The following is a 21,526-nucleotide window of genomic DNA, read 5'->3' as shown; positions in this document are numbered from 1 at the left end:
AAGTATTATTAATTAGTGATTTTAATACATCCCATTTCTCTGTAGTATTTTTTCCTTGAAACAGAATTTCCCATTAAGTGTCTGTTAATGCTTCCTTCATCGTGTCAAAGTTGGCTTTGCTAAAGTTTAGAGTCCTAGTTGACCAAGTATACGACTGCTTATGAAAACTGATATTGAATGTGACCATATTGTGGTCGCTGTTACCTATGGGCTCTCCTACTTCAATATTTGATACCAATTCCCCATTGTTAGTAAATACCAGGTCTAATTTTGCATTGTACCTAGTTGGTTCCTCGATTAATTGAACTAAGTAATTATCATTTAGCATGTTTAAAAACATATTGCCCCTAGCAGTATCACATGAATTGATTTTCCAGTTTATCTCGGTATAGTTAAAGTCTCCCATCACTACTATGGGCTCGATGCATCATCGTTTGGAAAGTGATAAAATGGAGAGTGAAAAAGTACGAGCCAATCAGCTCCTCAGTGCCATTTTTCAAACACAGCCTGTGACACGGCAGTTAGGAGCTGATTGGCTGGTACTTTTTCACTCTCCATTTTATCACTTTCCAAGCGATGATGCATCTAGCCCTATGTCTCCGACTCCTGCTGCTCTTTCAATTTGGTTCATTAACATTTTCTCGTTAGACACATTAATACCAGGCGGCCTGTAGCATAACCCCAATAATTACTTCTTTATTCCTTTACCCCCGCATGCAATTTCTACCCATAACGTCTCAATAGTATTTACAGTCCCTTCTTGAATATCTTCCCGTATAACAGGTTTTAGAAATGGCTTTACGTAAAGGCATACCCCTCCACCCCATTTATTTAGTCTGTCTCGATCAGACACCCATTACCCGCGCAGTCACATCTCAGCTCGCACCCCAGGAGGTGGCAAGCTGAAATGTGAGAGAAGTCGGCTGTTTGAGCACTCAAACAGAACTTTTCCCCAACGCGCCCATTAGTTTTGTCAAGTTTAGCCACTTTACGTGACTAAACACTAATTGGGCACGAATAGTGAGATAATTAAAGGGCACCCAAAACCATTGAATAGCAACAATAGGCGCCCATTAATCATCACGCTTTCACAGATAATTGAATTGCCTCCTATGTGGAGTATACATGTATGAATATTTTAAGGGATTTACTAAAGGAAAAATGCAGTAAAATCCCTGTTATCTGGGTTTTTACTGCATTTTCGATACAGAGGGTATTGTCAGCTTTTTATGGCTATACCCTACAGAAGCCTATAGGCTTCTTGATGCATCCGACCGCATCCTGCTGCCTCCGCTGCCCAGTGCTGTTCACGCCATCCCCGCATACCTGACTGCAGGCAGTCTTCCCGTCGCAGTCCCATATCCCAGCCTCCTCCTACCCCAGGAACACAGCTGGCTGTACTTCCGGCTGCAGGGAGGAGGAGGAGGAGCATGTGACTGACTACAGGTGTCTTCTGATGGGACTGGGAGGTGACAGAGACCCTAGCAAACCCTCTCACTCGCCGGTGCAGGTAACAAAGGGGCCTGCTCTTACCGCATTGTGGGGGTCATTCGAGTTGTTCGCTAGCAGATTTCGTTCGCTGCGCAGCGATCAGGCAAAAAATCGGCACTTCTGCACATGCGTATGCGTACTATTGCAACGAACTATGTAGTTTCACACAAGGTCTAGCGAAGCTTTTCAGTCGCACTGCTGGCTGCAGAGTGATTGACAGGAAGAGGGCGTTTCTGGGTGTCAACTGACCGTTTTCAGGGAGTGTTCGGAAAAACGCAGGCGTGCCAGGTAAAATGCAGGCGTGGCTGGGCGTGTTCGTGACGTCAAAACAGGAACTGAATAGTCTGAAGTGATCGCAAGCGCTGAGTAGGCCTGAAGCTACTCTGAAACTGCACAAAATTATTTTGTAGCCACTCTACGATCCTTTCGTTCGCACTTCTGCTAAGCTAAAATACACTCCCAGTGGGAGGCGGCATAGCGTTTGCATGGCTGCTAAAAACTGCTAGCAAGCGATCAATTCGGAATGAGCCCATAGGTGTGCGCAGGGGGGGTGCCTGGTGCGCACAGGCACCCCCTAATGTCTGGCACCCCGATCTCACATGCCTGATGCAGCGATTGCCGAGAAGGCTGATTACTGTCCCCTCTGCGCTGCACCCTGCAGGACTGCATTACTGACCGGACGCCTGGGTTAATCAAGGGTGCCACTGCCACCGGCTTTCAAATTCCCAGCTCCACCTCCATGTACAAAAACAGTGTGATGTGATTACGTCATGCTGCTCGCACGTCCATCCGTCACACGCCCACCTCTCTCCTTCTATGCTATGCCAACGCCAGCCACTGATGAGGAGCAGCATGCAGCCAGCGTTCCTCTTAGGAAGACAAATTCAATACTGGCAGACGGCCGGCAGCAGCTTTGACACGTCACTCGTTTTTCCAGCAGCAGCAGTAACTAGTCTGCGACAGTCAGTGTCAGTGAGTTACTGACTTGTAAGTAAGCTGCTGCAGCTTGCAGGGGAAAGAGAGGGGGAGCCAGACCAGGCTGAGGAGGAGCACTGTAATTGCATGAGTGCCATCAGGGGTGTTTGGTGCACACCACAACATCTGACAATGTATCTGCTTTATTAGAATTGGTACAAAGGTGGATATTTTATATGCATTGACCATCAATAGATGGTGCTAGACACGCTCAAAAGGCGGTGCTAGACACACCCCTCCGACGGTGCACCCCCTAATAAAATGTGCTGCGCACGCCAGTGAATGAGCCCCTGTGATACTAATCACATATGTTAGTACATATGCTATAAGTATCAATGCGGAACGTGGCAGAATGTTACCACTGTCTTAGTACATCCCACCCTAAGAGAGGCATAAGGTTAAAACCTTTGTGTAACCCCATTGATGACTACTATGCAGATTAAGGACCCATGTGTCCTAACTTTTAAGGAAGGGTAGTTGTCTGTCCCCCTTCATACTGTAAGTGTAATTCTCTGCGTTCTTACAGGCGATAATATCAATTCACAAAACATTTTAATTTCATTGGATCGCAATTGGGATCTGTATTAAAATATGTAAATAAATAAATAAATAAAGGGTTATTTTCATATGTTAATAAAGCTTTATTTTCATTATATAGCAATCAAATAAAGGTTTATTAGACCTTTTGTATTTTGAACATTCCTTATCAGCGGCAAATGCAGGATTTGTAAAGTTGGGAGGGTGGGGGTGGTTCTGCATATGTGCTTTACTGTATACAATGTGAAGATATAGGATAATTAGCTCAGCAGAAGGGTGTATTGGTGCATTGTCTAGGTGCTTATGGTGCCCACACACGATGCGATTCTCGCATGCTATTTGATCTTTTCAGTTCAAATAGCATCACACCTAGTTCAAATCGCACGATGGTGGTCATTCCGAGCTGTTCGCTCACTAGCTGCTTTTAGCAGCCGTGCAAACGCTATACCGCCTCCCACTGGGAGTGTATTTTAGCTTAGCAGAAGTGCGAACGAAAGGATCGCAGAGCGGCTACAAAATAATTTTGTGCAGTTTCGGAGTAGCTTCAGACCTACTCAGCGCTTGCGATCACTTCAGACTATTCAGTTCCTGTTTTGACGTCACGAACACGCCCTGCGTTCAGCCAGCCACACCTACGTTTCCACAGCCACACCTGCATTTTTCCTGGCACTCCTGTGTTTTTCTGAACACTCCCTGAAAACGGTCAGTTGACACCCAGAAACGCCCTCTTCCTGTCAATCACTCTGCGGCCAGCAGTGCGACTGAAAAGCTTCGCTAGACCTTGTGTGAAACTACATCGCTCGTTGTAATAGTACGACGCGCGTGCGCATTGCGCCGCATACGCATGCTCAGAAGTGCCAGGTTTTTTGCCTGATCGCTGTGCTGCGACCAAAATCTGCTAGCGAACAACTCGGAATGACCCCCCCATGTGTATTGTCCCTTGCGATGCAATGCGCTCTCCCATCTAGTCCATATCTCATGGGTAAATAGTATGTGCAGGCAGGTATGTTTGTACTACATCCCATATAGTACATTGTAGTGTATTCAAAATCGGATGTAGTTCAAATAGCATACCCCAGTAGGGGGGTAATTCAGACCTGATCGTAGATGGGCTAAATTTAGGACATCTACGATCAGTTTCTCTGACATGCGAGGGGACGCCCAGAACAGGGCTAGTCCACCCCGCATGTCAGGCCCTACCAGGCTTGGACTGGCCCACAGGGGTACAGGGGAAACCACCGGTGGGCGCCACTGCCTGGGGGCCCACCTCCTGCTCTAAGATTCAGGTTCCAGACTGTGCACTTGAATTATACATTATACATATATTGCCTTGTACTGGACTATGGTGTATTTTCTACAGTGCATTGCTGTTATCAATCTGTTATTAATCTGGTACATTATCATGCATGCAGCAGCTGAATTTACTGTATTATTTATGAAGGGGCCCGAAAGTTGCACTCTCTAATGGTTAGTCAAACCAATGAGGTGGCAGGCCACCCCCCCCTCTGCAGACTGGCCACACCCCTAACATAGGCCCCTACCACTGCATTTCCCCGGTGGGCCCTACATGCTCCAGTCCGACACTGGCCCCTACCCCCCTCGCACAGGTTTGAAAGCATCGCATGGCAGTGTTGCTTTTGTACCTGACAAGTAGCTGCAGGCAGGGGACAGGTAGCGCTGGCAGGGGGCTAACCACTGGATGCCGGGTCACAGTGGCTACGTCTGACGTCATGCAGCTGCCGCGGCATGCCTCCCCAATGGTCCAGACCGCGCCCCGCCGACGGCATTCTAATGCCATTGGCATGCCCCCTCCCACCCCATGACTGGCTCTGCCTTTCAATTAGGCAGATGCTTTCGCATCTCGCTGGCTGTACATGCGCAGTGCGCCCGTACTGCGCATAGTAATTCAGACTGCGATCGCTGCTACTGCAGCGATGCAGTCTGAGTTACCCCCTTAGACCTAATCGCATAGCACACATTGTATAGGTTCAATTGCACTTAGCACAACTAGAACCGTGTATGGGCACCATTAGAGTCCACAGACAGCTTTTTCTGTGAATAAAAGAAATTTTGCTTTACTGTCAACAGAAACAAAGCAAAAATAACCTAGCCCCTATTCAGGGCACTGACTCACTGCTTCGCCCCTGACTATCCTCGGGCAGTTAGACTGCAAACAGAGTCTCTCCAAGTACAGATGGAGCTCTCTTTATCTTTGCCTTTAAAATGAGTAACTAAGCCAGGGCAGTCGGACTTAGGGGGTAATTCAGACCTGATCGCTCGCTAGCTGTTTTTTGCAGTCCTGCGATCGCATAGTCGACGCCCACTAGGGAGTGTATTTTGGCTGTGCAAGTGTGCGATCGGGTGTGCAGCCGAGCGGTCCAAAAAAACTTTGTGCAGAAAACTTTGTGCAGTTTCTGAGTTGCCCATGACTTACTCAGCCACTGCGATCACTTCAGCCTGTCCGGGGCCGGAATTGACGTCAGACACCCGCCCTGCAGACACTTGGACACGCCTGCGTTTTGCCAACCACTCCCTGAAAACAGTCAGTTGACACCCACAAATGCCTTCTTCCTGTCAATCTCCTTGCGATCGGCTGTGCGAATGGATTCTTCGTAAAACCCATCGCACAGCAACGATTCACTTTGTACCTGTGCGACGTGCCTGCACATTGCATGCATAGTTCCGACCTGATCGCAGCGCTGCAAAAAACGCTAGCGAGCGATCAGGTTTGAATTTCCCCCTTAATCCCCTGCTGTAATTACTTAATCCCCTGCTGTATTGTTCTCTCTGTATTGTATTGCATCTGAGAACAATAGATTAAAGGCCTATGCTAATAAACCATGGTGCATCTAGGCGAAGCAGAGAAGCCGAGATGAGCGTGGCTCCTTCTGTATATCACAGGCTCCAGCCTGGCTTGGCTGCCACAGATACACACAAAGAGAACCAATGCAGATGCACTATTCAAACATTACTTATTGGAATAGTAATACATTTTGCAATATGAGGTTTTTTGCATAATTTTGCCCACCACTTCACAGAAACCTCATAGTCAGGTAAGTCCCTAACATACTAAGGGTTCAAGTCTAGGGCGTGGGACACCCCAAAAAACAGCCCAGCCAAAAGCACCCCAAGACATCACATTAGTGAGGAAAGTGAATTGTGAGAAAGTTGGATAGATAAGAGCAGATACTGCATGTGTTTGTGTTACAGAGGTGAAGAATAAAAGTGTGAAAATTGTTACATATATATATATATATATATATATATATATATATATATGTATATATATAGATATATAGAGAGAGGCGGATTGGCCATAGGGTTCACAGGGAAGATTCCCGGTGGGCTGACGCACCCGTGGTGCCTGTTTTGTTTGAGGACATGTGATCCTTTTTATTGACATAATGAATAAGATGCAAAATAATTTGCATATATGAAAATGACTTTGCCACTTAGCCTGTGATTGCAGATGATCTAGTGTGTGCTCTGTCTGCCTGCTTGGCTGACAAATAAGATTGAGTGAATAGTGATTGGGGTACGGTTGGTGTAATAAGCAAGAAAATATATATTTCTAAAGAATTATATAGTTTCCTAAATTCTGAAGCTGTATCATATAATGTGCTCATAATATTTAATGTTATTTATTTTTAACTTCCCCCTTGATGCTGGACATGCCCACTATCTGGAAAGTCTTGGGGGGAGGGTGCTGCTGCCATGGCCCATGGCTAGACCTTACACCTCCGGTGCTGCCCATGTGGGGCCACTAGTACAAATTTTTCAGGGCCGCTTTTTGTTCCCAATCCGCCCCTGTATATATATATATATATATATATATATATATATATATATATATATAAAACAATAGAAGTGCTATATGGTGCTAAAGTAAGTATTATATTGTGATGCCCTAGAGCAGCCCAGTCAAAGCAACTCAGGGGGACACACAACTCAAAACTCACCCCACAACTGACATATTTTTGGTCTTACCTTTAATTGTGCCTTGTTCAAAATGTGCAGTCAGATAATGTTAGGTTCCCTACTTAAGAACAATCAGTGACATGTGGGGGATGGGTGCTAATCTATTCTGGAGGAGTCTCAAAACCTCAAGTGTACATATAAATAATTAAATACACAATATAGAATATATAGGGAAGGGGCCCTTATTATTATTATTATTATTATTATCCTTTATTTATATGGCGCCACAAGGGTTCCGCAGCGCCCAATTACAGAGTACATAAACAAATAATCAAACAAGAAAACAGCAACTTACAGTTGACGACAATATAGGACAAGTACAGGGTAAATAAACATAGCTACATCAGCAGATGACACTGGAATAAGTATCAGGTGGCAGAAGACTGCTGGATTTGGTGCAGTTGAAGATTATTAAAGTAAGAAAAGGGTAAGCACATGAGGGAAGAGGGCCCTGCTCGTGAGAGCTTACATTCTAACGGGGAGGGGTAGACAGACAGGGGTGAGACAGATGGGGTACATAGAGAGCGTGGAACAGAGGTTTAGGATGAGATTTGGCTGGGTTTGGTGTAGAAGTGGGTCTTGAGAGCCCGTTTGAAGTTTTGTAGAGAGGTGGAGAGTCTGAGGGGGAGAGGTAGGGAATTCCAGAGAAGTGGTGCAGCGCGTGAAAAATCTTGGAGGTAGGAGTGGGAGGAAGTAATCCGTAGGCAGGAGAGTCGGCGAGCATTAGCAGAGCGAAGAGGACGGGTGGGAGTGTAAAGCGAGATAAGATCAGAGATGTAGATGGGAGAGGAGTGGGTGAGGGCTTTGTAAGCAAGTGTGAGAAGCTTGAAATGGATTCTGAAAGGGAAGGGGAGCCAGTGAAGGTCTAGTAAGAGAGTAGAGGTGGACGTAGTGCGTTTGGTGAGGAAAATGAGCCGGGCAGCAGCATTGAGGATAGATTGAAGTGGAGAGAGGTATTTGTCAGGAATGCCAGTCAGGAGGAGATTACAGTAGTCCAGTCTGGAGATGACCAGTGAGTGGATAAGAGTCTTAGTAGCATCCTGGGTCAGAAAGGGTCTGATCCTGGAAATATTTTTTAGATGAAAACGGCAGGTTTGTGAGAGGTGCTGAATGTGAGGTTTGAAGGAGAGGGAGAAGTCAAGGATTACTCCAAGACAGCGCACTTGGGGGGTAGAGGAGATAGTAGTGCCATCAATAGATAATGAGATTGTAGGAGGTGAGGTTATGCGGGAGGGAGGGAAGATGATCAGCTCGGTCTTAGACATGTTAAGTTTAAGAAAGCGCTGGGACATCCAGGAAGAGATAGCAGAGAGACAGTTGGAGATACGAGTGAGGAGAGTAGGGGAGAGGTCTGGAGAGGTGAGTGTCATCAGCATAAAGATGATATTGGAAACCAAAAGAACTAATGAGCTTACCTAGTGAGGACGTATAGAGAGAGAAGAGAAGAGGACCAAGGACAGAACCTTGGGGTACCCCTACAGTTAGTGGAAGTGAGGGGGAGGTGGAGTCATGAGAGGAGACAGAGAATGAACGGTTAGAAAGGTAGGACGACAACCAAGAGAGGGCAGTGTCACGCAGACCAATGGAGTGAAGTATTTGCAGTAGGAGAGGATGGTCCACAGTGTCAAAAGCAGCAGAGAGATCAAGTAGAATAAGTAGAGAGTAGTGTCCCTTAGATTTAGCAGCATGGAGGTCATTGCATACTTTTGTAAGGGCAGTTTCAGTGGAGTGGAGAGGACGGAAGCCAGATTGGAATGGGTCAAGCAGTGAGTGTGAGGAAAGAAAGGAAGTAAGGCGGTTGTAGACAATACGCTCAAGGAGTTTGGAGGCAAAAGGGAGGAGAGAGATGGGTCGGTAGTTGGAGAGAGTGTTTGGATCAAGGGTAGGTTTTTTTAAGAATAGGAGAGATGAGTGCATGCTTGAAGGCAGAGGGGACAGTGCCTGATGATAGGGAGAGATTGAGAAGGTGGGAAAGATGGGAACAAGCAGAAGAAGAGAGGTAGCGGAGGAGGCGGGAGGGGATAGGGTCAAGTGGGGAGGTGGTGAGGGGACAGGAATGAATGAGGGCCATGACTTCCTCTCCAGATGCATGGGAGAAAGATGACAGAGTTGGTGCGAGGGATGGGGAGGGTTGGTAAGGGATGGGAGAAGGCTGGTTACTGATGGTCTGGTGTGATGTGATGTCCTGATGTATGGAGTCAATTTTGGATGTGAAGTAAGTGGCAAAGTCAAGAGCAGAGAGTGAGGAAGGGAGACGAGGTGGAGGTGGGCAGAGGAGTGAGTTGAGAGTGGCAAAGAGGCGCCGGGGGTTGGAAGACTGGGAGGAGATGAGGTTCTTGAAGTATGACTGTTTAGCAAGAGAAAGGGCAGCACTGAAGGATGAAAGCATAAGTTTGAAATGGAGGAAGTCTGCCTTAGAGCGTGATTTCCTCCAGTGTCGCTCAGCAGTACGTGAGCATTTTTGCAGATATCTGGTGCATTTGGTGTGCCAGGGTTGAGGTGTTAATTTGCGAGGGTGAATAGTGGTTGGTGGAGCAAGAGAGTCAAGAGCAGAAGTAAGGGAAGCATTGTATGTGGAAGTGGCTTGTTCAGGGCATGAGAGAGAGAGAATAGGAGAGAGAAGTGAGTCAAACAGGGAGGAAAGGAATGTGGTGTCAATAGCTTCAATGTTACGCTTAGTGATGGTAGCCTTAGGAGGTAGAGATGGGGAAGTCGAGAGAGATAGGTTAAAGGAGAGCAGGTGGTGGTCAGAGAGGGGAAATGGGGAGTTGGAAAAATCAGAAATATCACAGCGGTGAGTGAAGACCAGATCCAGTGAGCTCCCATTCACATGGGATGGTGAGGAGGTCCACTGGGAGAGACAAAGTGAAGAGGTGAGGTTAAGGAGTTTAGAGGCAGGGGATTGTGTGGGGATGTCAATAGGGATGTTGAAATCGCCTAGAATAATGGTGGGAATGTCAGAAGAGAGGAAGTGAGGAAGCCAGGAAGCAAAGTTGTCGATGAATTTGGAAGCAGTGCCAGGGGGGCGGTAAATGACAGCTACTCTAAGATGGACTGGTTGGAAGAGGCGTATGGTGTGGACCTCAAATGTAGAGAATATAAGGGATGGTTCTGGTGGTATGAGTTGGTAGGAGTAACTAGAAGGTAAAAGGACTCCAACACCACCCCCATGGCGACCCCCAGGTCGGGGTGTGTGTGTGAATGTGAGGCCCCCAGCAGAGAGAGCAGCAGCAGAAGTAGTGTCAGAGGGTGTAATCCAAGTTTCAGTAATGGCTAGTAGGTGTAGGGAGTTGGAAATGAAAAGGTCATGAGTGGGAACCAGTTTGTTACAAACAGATCTGGCATTCCAGAGTGCACAGGATAGGGGGTATGAGTTTGTGGGAGAGATGTGAATGAGATGTTCAGGGTTGCTGTAGCGATGAGGTGGGATTAACTTTGAGGGCAGGGATGATGAGAGAGTAGTGATGGTACGGGTGCCTGAGCTAGGAGGGGAAACTGCAGGAGGTGGGCAGGGAGGGAGGTCAGTGTGATGTGGATGGGGGTGTGGGCAGGTGACAGGGAAGGGAGAGAGGGAGCAGGGCTGAGTTGTGGGGTAGCAGGACCATGGGGCAGAGGTGAATGAAAGTGGGGTAACAGGAAAGGTGGGGGTAGGAAACAGAGGGATGGAGGGGAGAGAGGAGGAGGTGTAGGAGACTAGGGGGGAAGGATAAAGATACATTATTAGGTAGACACTGAGTGATGTGGGGAGTATAGGAAAGCCTTGACATAGTGTTAAGTAGGTAAATAGGTTGAGGGAAAGTGGAAGTAGGAGAGGAGACTGCAAGTGAATCCAAGCAGAAGATTTGCTGAAATGCAGGTGAGAAAAGCAGTGTAGGCTCAAGGGGTGTAGATTTAGTATGAAAAGAGTCAAAAGCGTAGATAAAGTGGTTGCAGAAATGTATTTGGAGTGTAAGAAATGAAAGGATTGTGAGAGGTTTAAGAAGCAATGGTAATTATGTTAGATTTTTATAAGTGTTTGCAGGTTAAATTGCATTGGTGCAGCTGTGCTTAAAAAACAAAATTACAATGCAGATACAAGCATTTGTAGGTGAAATGGACGGTTTTTGAAATGTCCAAGTAAGGTATTTCCGTGCTATTTAATCAGATGCAACAATCAGGAGGTAAGTGATCTGAGGAGTAAGTGACTCACATTTGTTATTAGTTCTTCAGTTTTTTTGGTTTTGTTTGATTGTTGTGCTTCTGTGTTCCTTCTTTTTCACTTCGATTGAACGCTGATTGAATGCTGCTGTTATGTGTCAATTTTATCACGCTTTGATAAAATGCACGCTTCGATACTAAATGCACAGCCAAACGGCTTTGCACAGCCTACACCAGTGGACTTAAGTAGAAGACTATTACAAGTGAAACCAATAATTGAAATCTATAACCACACCCCACCCCCTCAAATGCAAGGCAATAAATTACCTTAAAAACAACAACCAGGCATTCCACAAAGAATAAACTGGGTCTATCTCATTCAAAACTTAAAAAAGTACTTCAAAATCACATACTATGCAATAATTTTACAATAGTAATTACCCAGCAGAATTAGCTTTGCATGTATAGATCTAATGCAGCAGAATATGATGGTAGCTGTAGTCAATTGTAATTACCCAGCCCTTGACTGAACACCTGCCACAGCTACTAACAGACCAGTCTCACTGACCTGGCTTCTTCCCAGCAACATAAACTCAGTCCCAGAGTCCCACAGTCTGGCCTTCTTCTTTTCAGGTAACTCACAGTCTTTTAGAGTTTTAGCATTCTCCCTACCTACTGTAGGGTTCCTCCATACACAGTGGACTCTCACTGCAGTTCTGAAACTGGACTGTCTGACTGCTTTAGCCTCACCTGGGCTCTGTGCAAAGGGCAGCCTCTAGGTGTGAACACACCTTTTTGCTCCTTTTGTATCCATATCCCACCAGCCACACACTGAATAGCTTGTTCATCTGTGCCATCATTGGTGATACTGCCACAACACACATACTGTATATATATATATATATATATATATATATATATATATATACACACACACACACACACACACACACACACACACACACACAAAATATTACTCCCAAATGGCCTTTCACATAAAATACCATTTTGCATTGTATTGTGTAAGTATATGTGTATTCCTTACTTGGACTGCAGGTTGAACCCACACACACATACATACTGTACACATTTGAACTTCAGATTGTGTCATCTCCCTCCCACCTGAACTTACACACACATACATGTTGTACACACATACTGTACTTGGATTTCATATCATGTGTCTCCCGGTATCCGGTCTCTAGGTCGACCACACTTAGGTCAACACTGTCTAGGTCGACCACTATTGGTCGACAGTAAGTAGGTTAATATGGTTTCTAGAAAGACAGGGACTCTAGATCAACGTGACAAAAGGTCGAAATTACAAAAGGTCGACATGAGTTTTTCATTTGTCTTTTACATTTTTTTAACTTTTTCATACTTTATGATCAACGTGGACTACAATTGGGAATGGTAACCTGTGCCGAGCACAGCGAGGCACCTTGCCCGAAGCATGGCGAGCAAAGCGAGCCATGCGAGGGGACGCAGTGCACTAATTGGGGATCCCGGTCACTGTACGGAGAAAACGATACCAAAAAGTGCAAAAACTCATGCCGACCTAGAGTACCTGTCGACCTAGAAACCATGTCGACCTACTTACTGTCGATCAATAATGGTCAACCTAGACATTGTTGACCTAGGTGTGGTCGACCTTGCATATCACACCCGTGTCTCCCAACCCTTGAACACAGACACACATACATACTGTACTTCACACTTCAGATTGTGTCCCCTCTCCCCCCAAATACATACATACTGTACTGTAAATACTAGAGATGTGCGCCTGGCCATTTTTCGGGTTTTGGTTCAGTTTGTTTTTTTGTGATTTGGTTTTGGATTGGTTTTACCAAAACCACCCTTGTGTGTTTTGGTTTTGGTTCTAATTGAAAAAAAAAAAAATCATAAAAACAGCTACAATAACAGAATGTGGGCCTGTTTTTGTTCCTACAGTATTATTAACTGCAATAACATTCATTTCCACTCATTTCCAGTCTATTTTGAACACCTCAAAGCTCACAATATTGTTTTTATCCAATTTAGGCCAAAAGGTTACACCGAGGTAGCTGGATTACTAAGCTAAGCAACAGAAGTAGGTTGCACAAACACCTGGCACATCTAGGAGTGGCACTGCAGTGGCAGACAGCATGGCAGTTTTATAAACTATGACCAAAAATGCTCCACATAATGCAAAGAAATAAGGTGCAAGATGGAATTGTCCTTGGGCCATCCTACCCACCCATATGTTGTATATATATTAAACAGGACATGCACAGTTTAACATACCAATCATTTCAGCGACAGGGACCATCACTTGTGGCTGAAATTATTGGTTTGTTTGGGCCCCCACAAAACAATTTTTTAGAAGGACTTCCTCCGTTAAGAATTACTCTGAGGATGTTGATAATTAGGTGTTAATTGCATTATAATCTTGTACAATAAATTTCATGTCTTCACCGCAAATGACGTAACATGGAGGAGGTGCCCAGATGGCTAACGTTCCTACCTCTACTAAATTTGGCCTCACAAATGGAGCAGATGCTTTCATAATAATTGTCAGGATTGGAGTAAAAATAATCCCACACCCAAGAGGTGACTTTTTTGGTCTTATGCCCAGGCATCGCAATGGCTTTCTTTTTTATCACAGTCAACAACTGCAGCCACCGGTGGCTGACTTACACAAAATACATCATCATCAACATCCTCACTGTCAGATAGTACACACATATCCCCCTCATCCTGTCCCACTTCCACACGTGAATCCTCAATTTGTATTATGTCCTTCTCATCAGATTCATTACCATCTTTACTTGTACTGCTCCCCACATGTTCAGATGGTTCAGAAATGGTGGGAGGAGGTGAAAGAGGCTACTCTATGAGGACAGTGGGGCAGATGTATTAACCTGGAGAAGGCATAAGAAAGTGATAAACCAGTGATATGTGCAAGGTGATAAACGCACCAGCCAATCAGCTCCAAATAACAGTTAGGAGCTGATTGGCTGGTGCATTTATCACCTTACATTTATCACTGGTTTATCACTTTCTTATGCTTTCTCCAGGTTAATACATCTGCCCCAGTGTGAGAAATGTCAGCTGACATTGACACCCCTGTCTGATGGTTCTGATTCTGAATGTGCAGTTTTTCTTACTGTCTCTGCAACTAACTTTCCTTTTTATTTTTTTACCTTTACCACTCTAAAATTAAATTACTTTACATACCCTGGACTTATACAGCAGACAGCGCACCCCAGGACTGATACAGCAGACAGGGCACAACAGGACTGAAACAGCAGACAGGGCACCCCAGAACTGATACAGCAGACAAAGCACCCCAGGACTGATACAGCAGACAGGGCACCCCAGAACTGATACAGCAGACAGAGCACCCCAGAACTGATACAGCAGACAAAGCACCCCAGGACTGATACAGCAGATAGGACACCCAGGACTGATACAGCAGACAGACCACCCCAGAACTGATACAGCAGACAGGACATACCAGAACTGATACAGCAGACAGGGCACCCCAGAACTGATACAGCAGACAAAGTACCCCAGGACTTATACAGCAGACAAAGCACCCCAGGACTGATACAGCAGACAGAGCACCCCTTTCAGATACAGCAGACAGAGAGAGCACCCCTTTCAAATACAGCAGACAGAATACTCGCTCCACGACACACCAGACACAGGGGCAGATGTATTAAGCTCAGTGAAGTGATAAAGTGGAAGGTGATAACGCACCAGCCAATCAGCTCCTAACTTCCATGTTACAGGATGGGTTTGAAAATGACAGTTAGGAGCTGACTGGCTGGTGCGTTATCACCTTCCAATTTATCACTTCACCGAGCTTAATACATCTGCCCCACAGTACTCCCCAATGTCGGAGTGAAGATGGCGCCAATCACCGGGGACTTATATAGAATCCAAAACCCGCGAGAATCCGACAGCGGGATGATGACATTTTGCCTCGATTACATAATCGAGGCGGGTGGGAAAACCCAATCTTGGCTCATATCTTGGCTCGGATCGCAAAGTTCGGGGGGTTCAGTTCTCAGGGAACCAAACCCGCTCATCTCTGCTCCCAACCCTTGAACCCAGACACACATACATACTGTATGCACTTCAGATTGTGTCCCCTCTCCCCCCAAACACATACATACTGTAAATACAGTACACAATTGGACTTCAGATTGTGTCCTTCCTCCGACCCATACGTACGTACGTACGTACGTACGTACGTACGCAAGTACGTACGTACGTACGTACGTACGTACATACATACAGTTGTGCTCATAAGTTTACATACCCTAGCAGAATTTGTGATTTTCTGGCCATTTGTCAGAGAATATGAATGATAACTCCCAAACTTTTCTTTCACTCATGGTTAGTGGTTGGGTGAAGCCATTTATTGTCAAACAACTGTGTTTACTCTTTTTAAATCATAATGACAACAGAAATTACCCAAATGACCCTGATCAAATGTTTACATACCCTGGAGATTTTGGCCTGATAACATGCACACAAGTTGACACAAACGGGTTTGAATGGCTACTAAAGGTAACCATCCTCACCTGTGATCTGTTTGCTTGTAATCAGTGTGTGTGTATAAAAGGTCAGTGAGTTTCTGGACTCTTTAAAGACCCTTGCATCTTTCATCCAGTGCTGCACTGACGTGTCTGGATTCTGAGTAATGGGGAAAGCAAAAGAATTGTCAAAGGATCTGCGGGAAAAGGTAATTGAACTGTATAAAACAAAAAAGGGATATAAAAAGATATCCAAGCAATTGAGAATGCCAATCAGCAGTGTTCAAACTCTAATTAAGAAGTGGAAAATGAGGGCTTCTGTGGAAACCAAATCACGGTCAGGTAGACCAACAAAAATTTCAGCCACAACTGCCAGGAAAATTGTTTGGGATGCAAAGAAAAATCCACAAATAACTTCAGCTGAAATACAGGACTGGTGTGGTTGTTTCAAGATGCACAATAAGGAGGCATTTGAAGAAAAATGGTCTGCATGGTCGAGTCGCCAGAAGAAATCCATTACTACGCAAATGCCACAAAGCATCCCGCTTACAATACTCCAAACAGCACAGAGACAAGCCTCAAAACTTCTGGGACAAAGTCATTTGGAGTGATGAGACCAAAATTGAACTTTTTGGCCACAGCCATAAACGTCAACAAGGCCTATGATGAAAGGTACACCATTCCTACTGTGAAACACAGAGGTGGATCGATGATGTTTTGGGGTTGTGTGAGCTGCAAAGGCACTGGAAACTTGGTCAAATTTGATGGCAAGATGAATGCAGCATGTTATCAGAAAATACTGGAGGAAAATTTGCACTCATCAGACCGGAAGCTGCGCATGGGACGTACTTGGACGTTCCAACATGACAATGATCCAAAACACAAGGCCAAGTCAACCTGTCATTGGCTACAGCAGAATAAAGTGAAGGTTCTGGAGTGGCCATCTCAGTCTCCTGACCTCAATATCATTGAGCCACTCTGGGGAGATCTCAAACGTGCAGTTCATGCAAGACAGGCCAAGAATTTACAGGAACTGGAGGCTTTTTGCCAAGAAGAATGGGCAGCTTTACCATCTGAGAAAATAAAGAGCCTCATCCACAACTACCACAAAAGACTTCAAGCTGTCATTGATGTTAAAGGGGGCAAAACACGGTATTAAGAACTGGGGTATGTAAACTTTTAATCAGGGTAATTTGGGTAGTTTCTGTTGTCATTATGATTTAAAAAGAGAAAACACAGTTGTTTGACAATAAATGGCTTCACCCAACCACTAACCATGAGTGAAAGAAAAGTTTGTGAGTTATCATTCATATTCTCTGACAAATGGCCAGAAAATCACAAATTCTGCTAGGGTATGTAAACTTATGAGCACAACTGTACATACTGTACACATACTTCAGCTTGTCTGCCCCCTGCACACACACTGCAGACTTACCTGATTCTCAACTGTAGCAACTGCCTGTGTTCTGCCTGCAGCTGGTCTCCACCCACCACTCGAACACTATCTCGGACAAATGAATATATTTTTTCTTGCTGAGAAAGGCAGCAGGGGGGAAGGAGAGAAGAGGCATTCTGCCTCCTGAGATGCTGGAGCAGAGGGTGGGGTGAGATTAGCAGAGAGCAATATGGAAGCAGACCTGTCACAAGGCGGAGTGGGAACTCCTCTGCATATGCAGTATCTCCGATTCACTGAGAGAAGAGAAAAGTTTTCTCCATGTAGGTACCCCAGTACATTTCTTTGCCCAGGGTATGTGTGGTTTGAGCTGCCACCCAGAGGCATTAGCCACCGCTGATAACAACTAGCAGTTGACTAAGCGGAGCCGATACACTATCTTGCCCCGTCATCTCACGTATTTCAATAATGCATGATACAGAAATTATTTGCATATGATAAAACATGTAGCCCTCAGGGTTTATAGGAATCAAATTGGAGGCCCACCTTGACAGTATTCTAGGGGCTGCTCTCCAAGCATCTAGTTATGCCACTGATTCCAACACTAGAGCCAGCCACACCAATTGTGGCGACACCAGCTCCAATGAAGTTGGCAAATGGATCTTCTGTGTTATCACACGCACATCTATGGGCGATTCATATGCAACACAGTCACATATCAACTTGTGGCTGAAAGACTGTTACTGGATAGTAATGCAACATTCACCTGTGCGCTAAGTACAGTGAGGGTGAATTGAGGGCCTGGCAACCAGTGCCATGTGGTGAGGTGATTGGCTAGGGTGGTACTGGCTAGAATTAGAGCCAGAATCACACATATTGTATATACTGTAAAATAAATAATAACAATTATTTTTGCTGCAAAGTTTGGTGAATTTTTACTATAAAAATTATTAGAATAATACAGAGATGATATTTATAAGTTCTAAATAACTTCTTTGCAATCTAAACATTTTTATAGTCAAAACTGGAGTATGACAGGTAAAGCTCTGTCTCCCCTGCCTCCCCTGTCCGCACATCCCTGACGGCGACGCAACTGAAGGATATGCAGAGTTGGTGGAATGATGACGGCTATATCGCCAAGCGCATGGATAGGAGGGGTACAAAGCGCAGAACTTCTATGATTTAATGTAATTAGAGATTAATTTTCTTTGTCATGGATGAGTAGTAGTTTTATATAGAAGGTCAGGAGGGTATCCCTGGATTAATAAGCATTATAATTTGATATGTAATTAAGATATAAGGGATACCATTATTTTGCTCAGACAATTCAGCTCTAGACTGACAATTATTATACAGCCTAAATAATATAGAACTGAGTAAGACAAACACATGATTTAATACGTTTTTAATATTTTAAGCATAAGTGATTATTTTATAGGTATAATGCATTAAGAGTTATATTTTAATATTACTAACAGAGGGCCTAATTCAGATCTGATCATAGATTTGCTAAATTTAGCACATCTACGATCCCTTTCACAGACTTGCGAGGGAACGGCCAGCACAGGACTAGCCCGTCCCGCATGTCAGACCCTTCCCTTCCCCCGCACAGGTACAAAAGCATCGCACGGCGGCAATGCTTTTGTACCTGACAAGTAGCTCCCTGCCAGCGCAGCTCCTGCGCATTGGCAGGGTGCTAACTGCCGCGTCCCGGGTCGCAGTGGCTGCGAGTGATGTCATGCAGCCGTCGTGGCCCGCCCACCCCCCCCCAATGGTCCAGACATGCCTTCATTGTCCAGACTGCGCTCCACCAATGGCGTTCTAACACCATTGGCACGCCCCCTCCCGCCCCACGACCGCCTCTGCCTGTCAATCAGGCAGAGGAGATCGCAGCCCTTAGATGCTGATAACATCTCACTGGGCTCCCGGGGTGCGCACACTCAGTGCGGCCACTGCGTGTGTACACTCCACAACGTAATTCAGACTGCGATCACTGCCGCTGCAGTGATCGCAGTCTGAATTACCCCCTGAGTGTGCCCCAAAATTAATTTTTACTTTTTGCTTCTCTGCATATGCACGTGGGCAGACTAGTGAGGTTTAGTCTTGCTCTGCATAAGGGCAAATATATACATTTAGGGGGTTATTAAGTATGGTTATTCAGTAGGGATTGCAAATTCTGCTAAAAAGCAGAATTGGCAATCCATTCTTTCACGTGGTGGAGGCCGCCCATCTCAGGGCAAGGACACCCAATATCCTAAATGGCGGCCACCAGCTGCGACAGCAATTTACATTGTGGTCGCAGCAATTTTGGACAACCCCCTGCAATCACGGCTAGGCTGCGTGTGCAGATGGTCAGCCAGCATTTTTGTAATTGGAGCGGCTGCGTGTGATGTCACGCAGCTCCCCCCCGATAATGCTGCTGACCCTCCCCCATTTTCCCACGTTGCACCCGAAATTCTCCGTCATTGCTCCCTGCCCGCCCGTGAACGCTTCTGCCTGTCAATCAGGCAGAGGTGTTCGCACCTGCTTCGACCCGAACACATTTGCCGGCAATGCAAGAGCAGGTTGGTACCTGCGCATGTGCACTGCTGTCGAAGATGGGGTTATTGTGGTCACGTCACTTAGCAATGCGACCTGAATAACCCCCTTAGTTCTGTGCATGCAAGTTTTATTGCAGCCTACTTTAAATCTGCATTAACCCCTCAGACTGTATCAAACCAAGTGTTAGTTAGAAGTCGAAATTTGCGCCAGACCATTTATGCTGGTTTTAGTTCTAATTCATCGTCCGGTTTTGGTTTTGCCTAAAGTCTTTGACTGGTTTTGTATTATTTCCAAAAAAATTACAAAAAAGCTAATATAACATAATTTGGGCCTTTTTTGTTCTTGCAGTATTATTAATTTCCAGTGATTTCCAGTCAATTCTGACCACCTCATAACTCAAAATATTGTTTTCTTTAGTCCAAAGGCTGCAGTAAGCTGGCTGGTTACTAAGCGACAGAGCAGTGGCTCAAACACACGGCAGTTTATCTACAGTATAAAACTTTGCCATGCTGTAGTGGCAGAAATGTAAAGTGGTGCAAGAGGGAATTGCCCTTGGGCTCTCCTACCCACCTTTATGTTGTATATTAAAAACATATGCACAGTTTAACAAACCAAGCACTTCAGTGACAGGTATTGCCACTTTTGTTGCTGAAGTGCTTGGTTTGTTTGGGCCTTGGTTTGTTTGGGCCCCACAATTTTTTTTGCAAGGACTACCTTTGATCACAGGCATCACAATGGCTTTCTTTTTATCACAGGCAAGTGCAGCCACGGGTAGCTCACTTGCACAAACAACATCATCAACATCCTCATCCTCAGTGTTGGATAGTAGTAGTACACATATATCCTCCTTATCCTGTTCCACAGAAGCATCCTCAATTTCTATTATGCCCTCATCACCATCTTTACTTATACTGCTCCGCACATGTGAAGATGAGGCAGAAATTGTGTAAGGAGGTGAAAGAAGCTTCTCTATGAGGACAGTGTGAGAAATGTCAGACTCACACATAGCTGATGTGGACACCCCTAGACTCTCCTCTCCTCGGGGAATTGTGATGGTTCTGAACACACAGTTTGTTCTACTGCTTTAGTGGTTTTCACTTTTCTTTTATACATCTTCTAGACTCTGAGTGAAAAGGTATTGCATCATCATGAGACAGTTGCAGAACCACCACTCATAAATAAAGGCAAAGGCCTGAGTCTTTTCTTGCCACTGCGTGTGGTTAATGGCATGTTTGCAATTTTATGTTTTTCTGCACCAAACTATATTGGCTTTTTTGATTTTAGATGTCCTGACTTAATCCCTCTATGCCCCTGAGCATCGGTTTTAGTAGATGATGTTGAAGGACTAGTATTATCAGCAGCAGCTGCAGTGATAGTATTTGGTTGCTCTTCTCTAAAGTAATCATTATCCAATTTTCAATTCACAGATCACTGTGGCAATTCAAAGGGCTTTTATTATACGTATGTAAATAATAAACACACAGGGGTACAGTGCGCCCGAAAAGTACAAACAATAGAACAATATAGTTTTCACTTCACAGCTCAACTTAAACTACGGTAATAATTCAGAGGGCTTCCTTTTATATGAACATGAATAATAAATGTACAGGGGTACAGCGCACATAGGGCCTTTTTCAGGTCGCATCACAATCACAATTTTTGAGTAAGGTGCACTCTGCACATGCACAGGTCCTGACCACCGCATGTATGAGGAGTTAATGTGATTGGGTCACATTAACTGCGAACGCCTCTGCCTTATTGACAGGCACAGATGTTCGTTGAGGGGGCTCGGCGACTGAGCATTTTCGGTGAGGCAAATGGGGGGTGTCGGCTGTGTTTTTGGGTGACTGCGTGTCATCACACACAGATGATCCGATCAATAAAAAATGGCGGTGGGACTCCTGGCATCCACAGTTTCTGCAACCATGCTGTAATTGCAGTGCAATTGCAG

This window comes from Pseudophryne corroboree, chromosome 6, assembly GCF_028390025.1.
Source record: "Pseudophryne corroboree isolate aPseCor3 chromosome 6, aPseCor3.hap2, whole genome shotgun sequence".
Classification (NCBI taxonomy): domain Eukaryota; kingdom Metazoa; phylum Chordata; class Amphibia; order Anura; family Myobatrachidae; genus Pseudophryne; species Pseudophryne corroboree.
This window is presented reverse-complemented; position numbering follows the sequence as displayed.